Raw genomic sequence first — 14,799 nt, 5'->3', positions numbered from 1 at the left:
TTCATTAAGCCCATCGGGACCGAGGGTTCCCAGTTTGTGTATCCAATAGTTCTCCATAATACATAGCCTTATGTATCTATCCCCTCCTCGAGTGGTGGGTTTTACCCACTCTATCCCTACAAGATGGAGTCCATGTGGATTTTTCTTATGATGTTCTAGAAAGTGTCTAGATAGTCCATGCATACCATAGCCTTTCAGAATATTCTGCCTGTGTTCCAGAAATCTCACCTTTAAACTACGAGTAGTCCTCCCTACATACATCATGTTGCAAGCACAAATAATGACATATACAACATATGTAGTGTTACAATTGATGTAGGACTTAATATCAAAAGATTCATCACCTCTGGAAGACAGGAATGATTGGGACTTATTTTTAATAAAGGAACATATAATGGACACGGACCCACATTTGAAGCACCCTTTGGGTTTATTTGGAAGCCAAGAAAGGGAGTGGTTCGCAGAATTCGCTAACAACCCAGTTTTGTCTATAAACAAACTGGCTGCTAGCTGATCTTTCAATGTATCGGATTTTTTAAAAATGATTGTCGGTTTGGTAGGTATACATGATCTAAGAGTATTATCCTATTGAAGAATATCGTAATGTCGATTAATAATATTACTAATTTGCTTTGAGGCAACATTAAATTTAGAGATAAAACAAGGTTGGTCTATAGCAATATTTTTCTTCTCTTTTTAAGTTTCTAGTCTCTGTAAGGGCTAACTCTAAAAGTGATTCTGGATAACCTCTACTCTTCAAATTCTCTATTAATTCATTGGCTTGTATTTCAAAAGTGATCTCCTGCGTGCAATTTCTGCGTACCCGTCTCAATTGTCCTCGAGGGATGTTGTTCAAACTGGGCTTATAGTGAGAATTTGCATAATGTAAGAGGTTGTAATTGTCTACCTCCTTTCTAAAAGTCTTGGAAATTATATTCCCATCCACAGCTGAAAGTAAGATATCCAAAAAAGATATACTATAGCAATCCAGTGAACAAGTGAATTTCAAATTAAATTCATTAATATTAAGTGAGTCTGTGACTTGTGGAAGGAAATGAAGTGCATCCCCATCAAAAATGAAAAAAAGATCATCTATATATCGGCCATAGAAGACGAGGTCCGCGCCCAAGCTCCTCCCCCATATGTGTGCATCTACAAACGCACCCATATAGATACTGGCGAAGCTCGGCGCAAACCTCGTCCCCATAGCCGTGCCAAGTGCCTGCAAATAATAAACGTGCTACAGCAAAAAGGAGAGGGGGGGGGAGGAGCAGGTGCACACTATAAGCACTAAGAAAACAAATGATCAAAATATCTATAATAGACTAATAAGTAACATGGTTTTAAATGTAAGGTTTCTTAGTACATGTTTGGCCAAAGATGTTTGCCCACCTACCACGTCACGGTGAACCTTATACAGGTGGGTCCCTAACATCTCTAATACTAACACACTAATTAATTTATCAAGGACTTACCTATCATAGAGCCCATTAGATGTGTGTTCTGCAATGCAAGGACCTATACCAGTTAAAATCACCTGGGGCAGGCAGGAAGAGTGCTAGCCCAAAGAAGGGGTCTCACCTTCAGAATGTACCTTAAATACACACACAGGAAACGGGAGGGGCTGGGCTGCACATCCTAATATTAAACATGATGATAGGTGCTACCATGCCGAGACCAGTAGTTCTACAGCAAAAAGGAGAGGGGGGGGGGAGGAGCAGGTGCACACTATAAGCACTAAGAGAACAAATGATCAAAATATCTATAATAGACTAATAATTAACATGGTTTTAAATGTAAGGTTTCTTAGTACATGTTTGGCCAAAGATGTTTGCCCACCTACCACGTCACGGTGAACCTTATACAGGTGGGTCCCTAACATCTCTAATACTAACACACTAATTAATTTATCAAGGACTTACCTATCATAGAGCCCATTAGATGTGTGTACTGCAATGCAAGGACCCATACCAGTTAAAATCACCTGGGGCAGGCAGGAAGAGTGCTAGCCCAAAGAAGGGGTCTCACCTTCAGAATGTACCTTAAATACACATCTATATATCGGCCATAGAAGACGAGGTCCGCGCCCAAGCTCCTCCCCCATATGTGTGCATCTACAAACGCACCCATATAGATACTGGCGAAGCTTGGCGCAAACCTCGTCCCCATAGCCGTGCCAAGTGCCTGCAAATAATAAACGTGATCAAATATAAAATAATTATGTGAAATAATAAAGTGAATTGATTCTAAAATAAAATTACGCAATTCCACAGGAACATTTCCTGATGCTTCTATGCAATTTTTTATGGCCTCTATGCCTTTATCGTGAGGAATATTTGAATAAAGCGCCTGTGCATCATAAGTGACAAAGAAATATGAACTTTCCCATGTGATCTGAGACATATAATTAAAAAAAGATGTTGTATCTTTAATATGTGATCGTAGTGAGGACGCATATGGTTGCAAAAAATAATCTACAAAATGTGAAAGATTGTCAGTAAGGGACCCTACACCAGAAATAATGAGACGACCGGGTGGTGAGGTGAGGGATTTGTGAATTTTAGGAAGGTGATAATATGTGGGGATAATAGGGTGAGTGGGTAACAAATAGTGAGATTCACTCGTTGATAATATGCCTGCCATAGAAGCTTTATTAACTAATTCCTTCAATGCCTGCATAAATTCTACAGTTAGATTATTTTGTAATATTTTATAAGTGGGTGAATCATTAAGCTGTCTTTTGGCCTCACAAATATAGTCTTTAGTGTCTTGTATAACAATCCCCCCTCCCTAGTCTGCAGGCTTAATTACAAGGGAGGGGTCTGGAGCTAAATTTTTTAATGCCTTCCTTTCATTCACAAATTATTTCTTTGTTTAAAAAAATGTTGTTCCTTAAGACAAAGTGAATTGAAGTAATCTAATGTTCTTTTGTAAAATATATCTGTGTACTTCTATATTGTGTTGGAAAAAAGTTTGATTTATTTCTGAATTTGTCTCTGCCCTCATATTTCCTTTCTATATCAAAGATTTTTTTAAAAGAGTCGTCTACAGGAGATTCCGATTCTAATAGAAGTGATTCTAGGGCAGAAATACCTTCTTGGTCCCCGTCATCCAACACAATAACTTCACCTTCTATTCCTTTCTTTTTTAGTGATTTAGAGGCAAAATATCTCTTCCTAGTTAGACTTCTAATGAATCGATTTAATTCCATAAAGAGGTCAAAAAAGACTGGAGCTTTCTAAGGAGAAAATTTGAGCCCTTTGTCTAAGAGATCAATATCATGTGGACTAAGCTGTTTGGAGGATAGATTAAAAATATTTTTACCTTTTAGGGACCTATGTCTTTTCTTTTTCTGAATTCTGGTCCCTCCTCTACATCCTCTAAGCTTCTTTCTCTTCTTCTCTTTGGGGTCTCTGACCTTAATACCTCGTACTGGTTTTTTTGTGGTAATTGATGGTGATAATTTGTTTGACTCCCCCGTAAAAAAGATTGTTGATCTAACTGTTGGTAAACTTTGGGTCTAACTACTTGCTCCTTAGAGGATTTATTATTGGTATCTCTCTTATCAATATGTTTCATCCATCTGGACTTATCAGAGGGTGGACTCGTAGATCTCAACTTACATCTTGGTTCTTTATATCTCTGTTGAGATAATCTATAATTTTGAGAGGATGACCTAACTCTTTCATAATCACTTTATTGTGTTCTAAAAGTTATTTTTTGTAGCGATTTCACTGTGTCCAAAAGCTGTCTAGAATGTTGAAAATTATTATGTTGAGTATGACTAGTTCTAGGGATCTGATTGGAGTGTTGTTTATTCCTCCAATTCGATCTACTCCGAGAGCTCGAGGAAAAATTTATATTTCTTTTATTGTATGACCTAACTTGGTCCCTCCGATAGTGACTGAGATCTTGACCAAATGTCCTATTTTTTCCCTCAATAACTTCTCTCTCGTAATTTTCTAATATCTGATTTAATTTGTAATCCTTTTGAATATAAGCAGGATGTTCAGAATGTTTTGACAATGCCTTTTTTATTTCTTCAATTTCATTAACTAGAAGATCAATTTTGTCACTTCTATACGTAATTAATAGTTGCATAAGTGAAAAAGCAATTATCCAACAAAGACTCACACTTACTTTTAAGTATAGGATCATTGATAAATGATAATGCCTTAAAAATCCTTAGACCTCTTGGTATTTTTTTGGTCTCTATATATTTTTGCAGTGTGATAATTTCCCACCAATGGCATGTTTCTGCCTTTAGGAGATCGTCTCATTTATGAAAGAGTGAATCAAACTCTCTATCTGCCTCCTAATATATTCCCTTGGGATATATTGACCTCAGATTCAGTATTAAATGATGCCATATATTTTTGTCTTCTCTTAGATCTTTCCGCAAAACAAATAAGTTCTGTCATGTTGTATTAGAAAACAGAGTCCTATATGATGCTTCAAACAAAGATTTGGAAATATTACAATGCAAAAGGGCATAGATGTAGTCCCAAAAAAAGACAAAAAAGTCTAGGACGGGGCACTCTTGAGACAGAAAATGATATGACATAAAACAAATGTAATATTGAGAAAATTAAAACTTAACGTTTATTATTACCTAAAATAAAACTCTCTTATACCATGAATTGTAATGCATGACAGGTAATACTTAACCTAATAGTTGCATATAAGGGTATATACGAGAGATAAAGAAGAATAATATATATATGATCAGGATCAAACAATTAATAAACCTTGTGAATATAGCAGTCAATGGTTGCAGAAACACATGATATATATGTGTTTAGATATCTTCACTCACTGGTATATAAACCTATATATGTATCTTTATAATCACTGAAAATACGTAGCGAAAGTTAATGAATACAAAAAGGTAGCAGCCAGATGCATGTAATTTAGAACAAGGTAATAGGCGAAATATATGAAAAGGACCTCGAATCTCTAGTACATAATTGAAACTAGATAGAAAGATTAAACACACCACCTCAAGATATGGAATATATTTATAAAAGTTCAATACTTTAGAGGTGTACCGTCTGTTCAGATATATCTGGCAGAATCACAGTAAAGATGTGATGTAAAATTTAAGCAGCTGTACGGAAAAAAACCCTAAATAGACACCTTTACTCCAGTTTAAGGTGTAGAGTGCAAATGAAAACATATGATGTTAAATGAACAGATAAATCAGCATACAAAGAAGAGTCTGAGTCACCTAAATAGGAAAATGAGGTTAGGTGAGATTAAATGATAACCCGGTGAATAACTAAGCTATTAGTGAATAAATTGTAACTTAAATCATCCTTCATGTGTACCAGAAAGTAACAAACCTGCCAAATTAATGTGACCAAGTATCAAATTCCCAAAAGAAAAAATGTATTAATGATAATAAGAGTGAAAAAAGTAAGGTCTGGAATAATTTAGCAGGAGATCACTTCTGCTGTTCCCCATCTGGATCTGATAGGAAATGAGAGAGTGAAAATCATGCATAAACCAGATGAAACAACAGACAGCACTTCTACTGTCTGAGAAAGTAGCTGCGTCTCTTCCCTGATACCAAGTGGCATTGCAGGGAGAGTCAAGTGCTAAGGGACTCAGATGAGAGAGCGCTATAGGAGCGATAGAAAGTACCTGTGATAGGAATGTATTTCATACAGCTGCTGTAGGGTGCATGTGTGGTCCTGCTACTGTGAGCACTGAGAGACCGCGTTTCGCCGGGAAGGCTTGGTCACCTGATCGCCAGATAGTGCTTCTGCCTGCTGTTAGATAAAAACCCAGATGCCCAATCAGTGAGCACAGTTGGAGAGTGACTCTGAATATAGCCAATACATGCAGGCTATGGATTAGCCAATCGCTGTCCGTCCATGTGATCAGGCACATGTTCTGGCTAAAAGAATTAGCATATGTAAACACAGGGGTGAGTCATTGTTATCGTTACATGCAGCGATTCCTGTACAAAAGCTGCAAATAGACAAGTTAATGAGCTTGCATGAACAAGTATATTTATATAAAGAAATATAAATGAATGTAATTAAATATAATTAGGTATAACAGCGACAAAAGGACTGGATGGGTAAATAAATGAAAATAAATCAAAGTATAAGTAAGATAATGATAATAGTAATAAATACACTGGGGGATGAATAAGTAAATTAAATATGGAAATAATTATAGAAACAGCTTAATACAACAAATTGGACAGAAACTAATCATCCCTGAGTGATAGATTAAGAAGAAAATGCAAAAATAGAATGGACATAAATATAGATCATTTAAGATTATAAATTAGATGTGCATATGCACATATACGCGCCTGTGTACATATACATGCAAATATGCACACCAGGAAGTGCGCATACACAGACGCATGTCCATATACATATTAATAATGAAAAAAAGGAAATTATGAAAAATAATTTTGAAAAAAAGGGAAGGGGGGACAGGGAAAGTCAATGAGAGCTGATTGACAGGTGAGATGTAATTGAGTAAAATGTGAAGGTGAGCGATGTCGCGTTTAACAAGGACCTAGTGAATTCAAAAAAATAAATCCCTTAGGGGTGTTGGTAACAGTCAAAGAACTAAAGGACAAGGTCAAGTGAATGTAAAATAGTGAAGTGCAAGAATAAAATTGAAATAAAAATAGAATAAGTAAAAAGACAAAAAGAGTGAAAGATAAAGAGGATGTAAAAATAATAATAATAATAATAATGGAACCTAGTATAGATATATGTAAAAAAAAACCTAGAACCCCAACCTTTTATCTCCTGCCCAAAGTGCATAAAAATCTACAGGACCCACCGGGCAGGCCGATTGTTTCAGGCAATGAGGGACTTTTGGAAAATGCTAGTTGCTTTCTTGACACTTACGTCAGCATGTTCTGAGCCTCCCGTCTTACATAAAGGATACAACTGACGTCTTAAAGAAGATTCATGATGTCACCCTTGAAGATAACCATCTACTTGTAAGTTTAGATGTCGAATCTCTATATACATCAATCATCCATGATTTAGGGATCCATGCTGTTAAATATTTTCTCAGCATGGAAGGAGGTGGAGACTTTCAGGACTTTCATTTGGAACTTTTGGATTTTGTTCTGCATTTTAATTACTTCATTTTCAATAACCGTTTCTACGTACAGGTTAGAGGAAAGGCGATGGGCGCAGCCCGTGCGCCCACTTACGCCAATCTTTCTAGGTTGGTGGGAAAGGGAGCTTGTCTTTCATGATGACAACGATGATTACACACAACATATTGTAAGTTGGATGCGTTACATTGACGATATCCTAATGATCTGGGACGGCACACATGAAGAACTTGATAAATTCGTTGAACATCTGAATAACAATACCATCAACCTCAAGCTCACATGCAATAGTAGCAGAATGAGTATTGCCTTTTTAGATCTTAGGATCTTCAGGGGAACGAACTCCAAAATATGCTCAGAGATCGACAGAAAAGAGACCTCAACCAATAGCCTACTGCATCATAGCAGCTCACATTTTATTCCTACTATCAACAATATTCCCAAAGGTGAATTCCTCAGATTACGACGTAACTGCTCAGACAACGAATCATTTGAGGCCCAAGGCAAAGAACTCACATCAAGGTTACTTGACAGGGGATATAGCAAGAGACTAATTAAAAAAGCCCACAATGATGTGGCCAGAACATCCAGAGAAACTCTGATTTTTGGTAATAAATCTCAGAAACAGAGCACCAATACCATCAGATTTATCGGTAACTTCTGCAACAGCTGGAAAGAGGCTAGAGATGTTTTACAGAAACATTGGCACATTTTGTTATCAGATAGTGACCTAGCTGCTAATCTGGAAGACAAGGTGAGGATGAGCTGGCGGAGAGCACCGAATCTCAAAGATTGTCTGGTCAGGAGCCATTATACCAACAACTCTGCCCATACCCCCTCTGTTGTGGGTAGCCATCCGTGTGGCAATTGCAAAACATGTTCACACATAAAGAATGTTGAGGCCATCACGGATAGGTATGGTCATACGATCAAAATTCGGGAATTCTTTAACTGTAGAACTACTCATGTCATTTATTGCATTACCTGTCCCTGTGAAATGAAATACGTAGGCAGGACCTCGAGGATGATTAAAATCAGAATCCTCGAACATCTGGGTAATATTCGCAATGTAGAATCGGATATTTTTAAAATGAAACAGCTCACGAGTGTGGCTAGGCATTTCCACCACAAACACTGTTTGTGTTCGACTGTTACCAACACCCCTAAGGGATTTATTTTTTTGAATTCACTAGGTCCTTGTTAAACGCGACATCGCTCACCTTCACATCTTACTCAATTACATCTCACCTTTCAATCAGCTCTCATTGACTTTCCCTGTCCCCCCTTCCCTTTTTTTCAAAATTATTTTTCATAATTTCCTTTTTTTCATTATTAATATGTATATGGACATGCGTCTGTGTATGCGCACTTCCTGGTGTGCATATTTGCATGTATATGTACACAGGTGCGTATATGTGCATATGCACATCTAATTTACAATCTTAAATGATCTATATTTATGTCCATTCTATTTTTGCATTTTCTTCTTAATCTATCACTCAGGGATGATTAGTTTCTGTCCAATTTGTTGTATTAAGCTGTTTCTATAATTATTTCCATATTTAATTTACTTATTCATCCCCCAGTGTATTTATTACTATTATCATTATCTTACTTATACTTTGATTTATTTTCAATTATTTACCCATCCAGTCCTTTTGTCGCTGTTATACCTAATTATATTTAATTACATTCATTTATATTTCTTTATATAAATATACTTGTTCATGCAAGCTCATTAACTTGCCTATTTGCAGCTTCTGTACAGGAATCGCTGTATGTAATGATAACAATGACTCACCCCTGTGTTTACATATGCTAATTCTTTTAGTCAGAACATGTGCCTGATCACATGGACGGACAGCGATTGGCTAATCCATAGCATGGATTGGCTATATTCAGAGTCACTCTCCAACTGTGCTCACTGATTGGGCATCTGGGTCTTTATCTAACAGCAGGCAAAAGCACTATCTGGCGATCAGGTGACCAAGCCTTCCCGGCGAAACGCGCATCTCTCAGTGCCCACAGTAGCAGGACCACACACGCACCCTACAGCAGCTGTATGAAATACATTCCTATCACAGGTACTTTCTATCGCTCCTATAGCGCTCTCTCATCTGAGTCCCTTAGCGCATGACTCTCCCTGCAATGCCACTTGGTATCAGGGAAGAGACGCAGCTACTTTCTCAGACAGTAGAAGTGCTGTCTGTTGTTTCATCTGGTTTATGCATGATTGTCACTCTCTCATTTCCTATCAGATCCAGATGGGGAACAGCAGAAGTGATCTCCTGCTAAATTATTCCAAACCTTACTTTTTTCACTCTTATTATCATTAATAAATTTTTTCTTTTGGGAATTTGATACTTGGTCACATTAATTTGGCAGGTTTGTTACTTTCTGGTACACATGAAGGATGATTTAAGTTACAATTTATTCACTAATAGCTTAGTTATTCACCGGGTTATCATTTAATCTCACCTAACCTCATTTTCCTATTTAGGTGACTCAGACTCATCTTTGTATGCTGATTTATCTGTTCATTTAACATTATATGTTTTCATTTGCACTCTACACCTTAAACTGGAGTAAAGGTGTCTATTTAGGGTTTTTTCCGTACAGCTGCTTAAATTTTACATCACATCTTTACTGTGATTCTGCCAGATATATCTGAACAGACGGTACACCTCTAAAGTATTGAACTTTTATAAATATATTCCATATCTTGAGGTGGTGTGTTTAATCTTTCTATCTAGTTTCAATTATGTACTAGAGATTCAAGGTCCTTTTCATATATTTTGCCTATTACCTTGTTCTAAATTACATGCATCTGGCTGCTACCTTTTTGTATTCATTAACTTTCGCTACGTATTTTCAGTGATTATAAAGATACATATATAGGTTTATATACCAGTGAGTGAAGATATCTAAACACATATATATCATGTGTTTCTGCAACCATTGACTGCTACATTCACAAGGTTTATTAATTGTTTGATCCTGATCATATATATATTTTTCTTCTTTATCTCTCGTATATACCCTTATATGCAATTATTAGGTTAAGTATTACCTGTCATGCATTACAATTCATGGTATAAGAGAGTTTCATTTTAGGTAATAATAAACGTTAAGTTTTAATTTTCTCAATATTACATTTGTTTTATGTCATATCATTTTCTGTCTCAAGAGTGCCCCGCCCTAGACTTTTTTGTCTTTTTTTGGGACTACATCTATGCCCTTTTGCATAGTAATATTTCCAAATCTTTGTTTGATGTGTTCTACACAAAATTTGTGGGTGCACCGCCAATCTAGTGTCATCCTATGAATACTACAGCAGTGATGAACCTTAATGTTGGTTGTTTATATAAATGAATTTAATTTTTTCCATATATTGATGTGTATATAGAAAATATCGAACTTGTGCGAACCAGTTGCCTATATTTTGTCCTATATGATGCTACCTGGCTATACACAAGATAAAAACTAGAAAAAGCTAAAATCTAAGCACTTCTAGTAGGATAATCTGGACCAAAATCTTGTCTATTAAGTTATACTGCAGCAGATCTGATTGAACCCTTGTGGGAGTTGAAATTGTGAAAAAAGCTGTAAAAAATATATATGAGATGCGCTTGAATAACTTGAATAAACAAGATACCTAATTATAACTAAGACACAATGGTCAAAATTACTCAAACTATATTATATTTAATGATAAATTATATACATAAATATATTCACAAAATAATCAATACAACAAATATAACACATACATAAATAAAATAAAAAATTGTGGCCACAATAAAAACCTAGTCTATATTAAAAATAGAGTAGACAGCAGTAACACGGTATCAATATAAAGTGTCAATTTTGTTGCAAACCATCTATTGGACTTTTCTATTTGAAACCTTTTTTGTTGTGAAGAGAGAATACTTTGTTGCAATCCACAGTCAGCACAAAAAATAAAATCAAAAGTCCTATATAGTAGGTTAAGTTAGCTAATCAGCGTGTGGTAACCCACCATATGATCTCTATTCCGATAGAGTATAATTGTATGATGAATAGCAGCAGCAAGATAAGAAATGTGTATACTGACAATCCCAATAAAAAGAAAATATTTTGTTTATGATAATTTGATTATATATATATATATATATATATACACATACACACATATATATATATATATATATACACACACATATAATATTTTTTATTATTACTTTTTTATTTGCGACTAAAATCAATGAATTAATGCACCCACAAATAGAAAAGTCCAATAGACGGATTGCAACAAAATTGTCACTTTATATTAATACAGTGTTACTGCTGTGTCTACTCTATTTTTAATATAGATTAGGTTTTACTGTGGCCACAATTTTTTATTTTATTTATGTATGTGTTATATTTGATGTATTGATTATTTTGTGAATATATTTAAGTATATAATTTATCATTAAATATACCATAGTTTGAGTAATTTTGACCATTGTGTCTTAGTTATAATTATTGTTATCTTGTATATTCAAGTTATTCAGCGCAAGTAATATATATTTTTTACTGTTTATTATACAGCCCCACTTCTTTTTTCATCCTGTTCTATTCTTTAACACATTTGTGTTTGTTTATCTCTGTTATCTCTTTATTTCTCCCACTATTTCGGTATTTTTGTCCCTGATGTCCATTATATCATTCTGCCAGTTACCACACGTACTAGCCTGCCCGCATATTTTTACAGTGTTCGTTGACACTTATGCATGTTTGATGTCTGCTAATAACTTGTTTCATATTATGTTTGTCGATGTCAACACTTCCACGGCGCACACTTAGTCCACTACTCCGGGAGTGTTGTTCACGGAGTATGTGTAGACTAACAGCCGTGTCAGATATGCGTATGTATGGTTGAGTCGGGTTGCCATGGTAGATCACCATGATAACGACGCTCCTAACAGCCGCACCATGACGGGCGCGTCGGTCCTGCTCCTGTGACGTCACTCACTCGGCGGATGGCGCTGGGCAGACTGCACGCTTGTACTATGGGATGTCACTCGGTATATAGGTATGTACTGTATCACCTTTCTTGCTGTTCTTGATAAAAGTCGTTCTAAATAAAAAGTTGAACATTGACACATTTATATAAGTCCTGCGAGTGCCGCTGTGTTTCATTTGTACATTTGGCCGTTTTGACCATTAGAGGGCACCCAGGCAAGTATTCTGTTAGTGTGGAGGGAATCGGTATGATTCCCGGCAGCGCCTGGCCGACAGATGAGCAGAGCCCGGCAGCGGAAGCCCGACAGCGCTGGAAATCCTGATAGTGGTAAGGTAAGTATCAACTAATCTAACCTAACCCCCCTAACCCTACTTAGGGGTGCCTAACCCTAAGCTCCCCCCAAGTGCCTAACCCTAATCCCCCTCTAAGTGCCTAACCCTAACCCCCCCTTCCCCGCTGCCTAAACCTAAGTCCCCCGGGGGGGTGTCTAACCCTAAGTCCCCCCCGGGGGTGCCTAACCCTAACCCTCCCTACCCCTAGCCTAACCCTAACCCTCCCGGGGGGGTGCCTAACCCTAAGTCCCCCCCGGGTGCCCTAAACCTAACCCTCCCCCCGCGTGGCTGTCCGCTCGCGGTGCCCGGCATCCCTTCGATCGGGATGCCAGGCGCCGGGGAAATGTCAGGCGTCTACATCTAGATGCCTGGCATTTCACCCTCGCTGGGATATAACAGTCGGAAAGCCGGCTGTCGGTATTAAGGCAGCCGGTTTCCCGATTGTATACCGGGTGGAGTGCCGGCGAAATTACTTTGTATTTCTCCAATCAGGCATGTCATTTCATGTGGATTGCAAGGCACCTCTTGTTCTGGATTATTCTACCTATTCATCAGAACATCTTTCTTTTTTTCTTCACTTTTTCATTCATCTATGTGGATTTTTTATTGGCTTTAGTGCATTTGTTTATACAAAAAAAATGTCACATTTTTTTTTACATCTGTTCAGACATAGGCGACTACTCTTTATGATTTTCATTTTTTTTGTATTCTATTATTGTTTACTTATGGCATCTATGCAAATATGGTGATATCTGTCTTTTGTATACCAGTTTGGTCTTTTTTGGATATTTCCTATAATACTTTGATACTATTATTATCCAAATTATTGTTTTTTCCTTCAATCTGGTATGTCTCAGAGTAATAAAGATATGACCACCACACCATCTGATGGTTGTGGTTTTCTTAATATACAGTTACCACTAAGAGAAGTGTTAAGCTTCAGCGAATCCGAGGCAGAAAGCCTTTATTTTAAAGACACTCTACTTGACACTGCAGGGTGAATTATTTATTTAGTTACTCAAACTAAAGAAAAAAGAAATTGATTACTACCTACATGGGGTTACCCTATCGGATTATCACAAGGAGAAAAAGATTCCTAGAGGGTTCAGAATTAGAAACATTCCCACCATTGGCCAAAATAGTGTTGATTTCTGCAGAAGGTGGGTTCCAGTTCTTAACAAATGCTCCCTAGATCTCATTTTGTTGGTTATAGAGGAGTCAGGTAAAGAACTCAACAGCATTGATTGAAACGGACCAGGGACCATTCCACCAATGTGCAGCTGCTCCATATCATATTTACACTTGGCGCTTGTCCACTTGCCGGAGAACTCCAGTACCCTGCATGCTGCTTCACCAGCCAGAGGTCCATATAAATGGATGTAATTCCTCTCTCAGTGGAGTGACGGCGCCGTGTGCTATCCGGTACCTGACACCCAGAAATCAAAGCCTGAGCACTGGTAGTGGTAAGAGCAAATTACAAAAGACATTGCTCTTGGACTGAAATTAACATATACCACACAAACCGGGTGAGCTAAAAACTGAGATTGAGGGCTTTACGTGTAAAAGCAAAACTGGAGACAAGAGAACTAAGCTGGCAATAAGTATTGTGGAGACAAAAGGCTAAAGTGATAGAGATGTTGCAATAATTACATCAGCTGCATAATAATATTTTTGAAAAGGTGGATTTTTTATCGAATTTTTAGTATTCTTTCATTGCTTTTTTATGTTTTGTACTAATACTAAGTGCATTTTTATAGTATTAAATTGAGTGTATATGTGTATATATAGAAATTAAAATACTGAATAAAATCTATGTATGTGCTTCTTGTTGATATAATCAGCTGGTGAACAGTTAGACCAGGAGATGCAGGACATCCGGATGAGATTGCCCAGTTTACATCAGTGTCTGCACCTCCAGGAGGACTGTCTGTGAGATAACTGACTAAAGTGGACATTTGGGATTATTCTAAAATGTTTTGCTTAAAAAAAAAAAGGTTTTGGTGTATGAACTGTGTCTCTACTTACCAAAATCTCCTCAGACGGTCCACTCATTTCTGCCGCCTCCTCTTCTCCCTCTCACTCGGCCATCAGGACGACATACTGGCGTTGTGGCTCCTGATCGCTGATGAAGGTCATCATGTTATCATACCACAGCGTTGGATGATAGAGGTCGTCGGTGCTCGCTCCAGACCGTTTGCAAACTTCCACTTTCTTCCTTTCCTTTCTTCCTATACGCAAGTTCTGGATTTTCTGACAGACTGCTTTCAGTGTAGCATTTAAAACCAACTTTTTGGTGTATTCCAACAACTCCAACGCTGCCAATTTTTGGGACTTATTGTGGTATTGTCTACAGCTTATCCGCCATAGACATTCTTTGGACTGCA

The sequence above is a fragment of the Taudactylus pleione genome, unplaced genomic scaffold (assembly GCF_031769625.1).
Source record: "Taudactylus pleione unplaced genomic scaffold, aTauple2 ptg000250l, whole genome shotgun sequence".
NCBI lineage: Eukaryota > Metazoa > Chordata > Amphibia > Anura > Myobatrachidae > Taudactylus > Taudactylus pleione.
Note: the sequence above shows the minus strand (reverse complement) of the source record.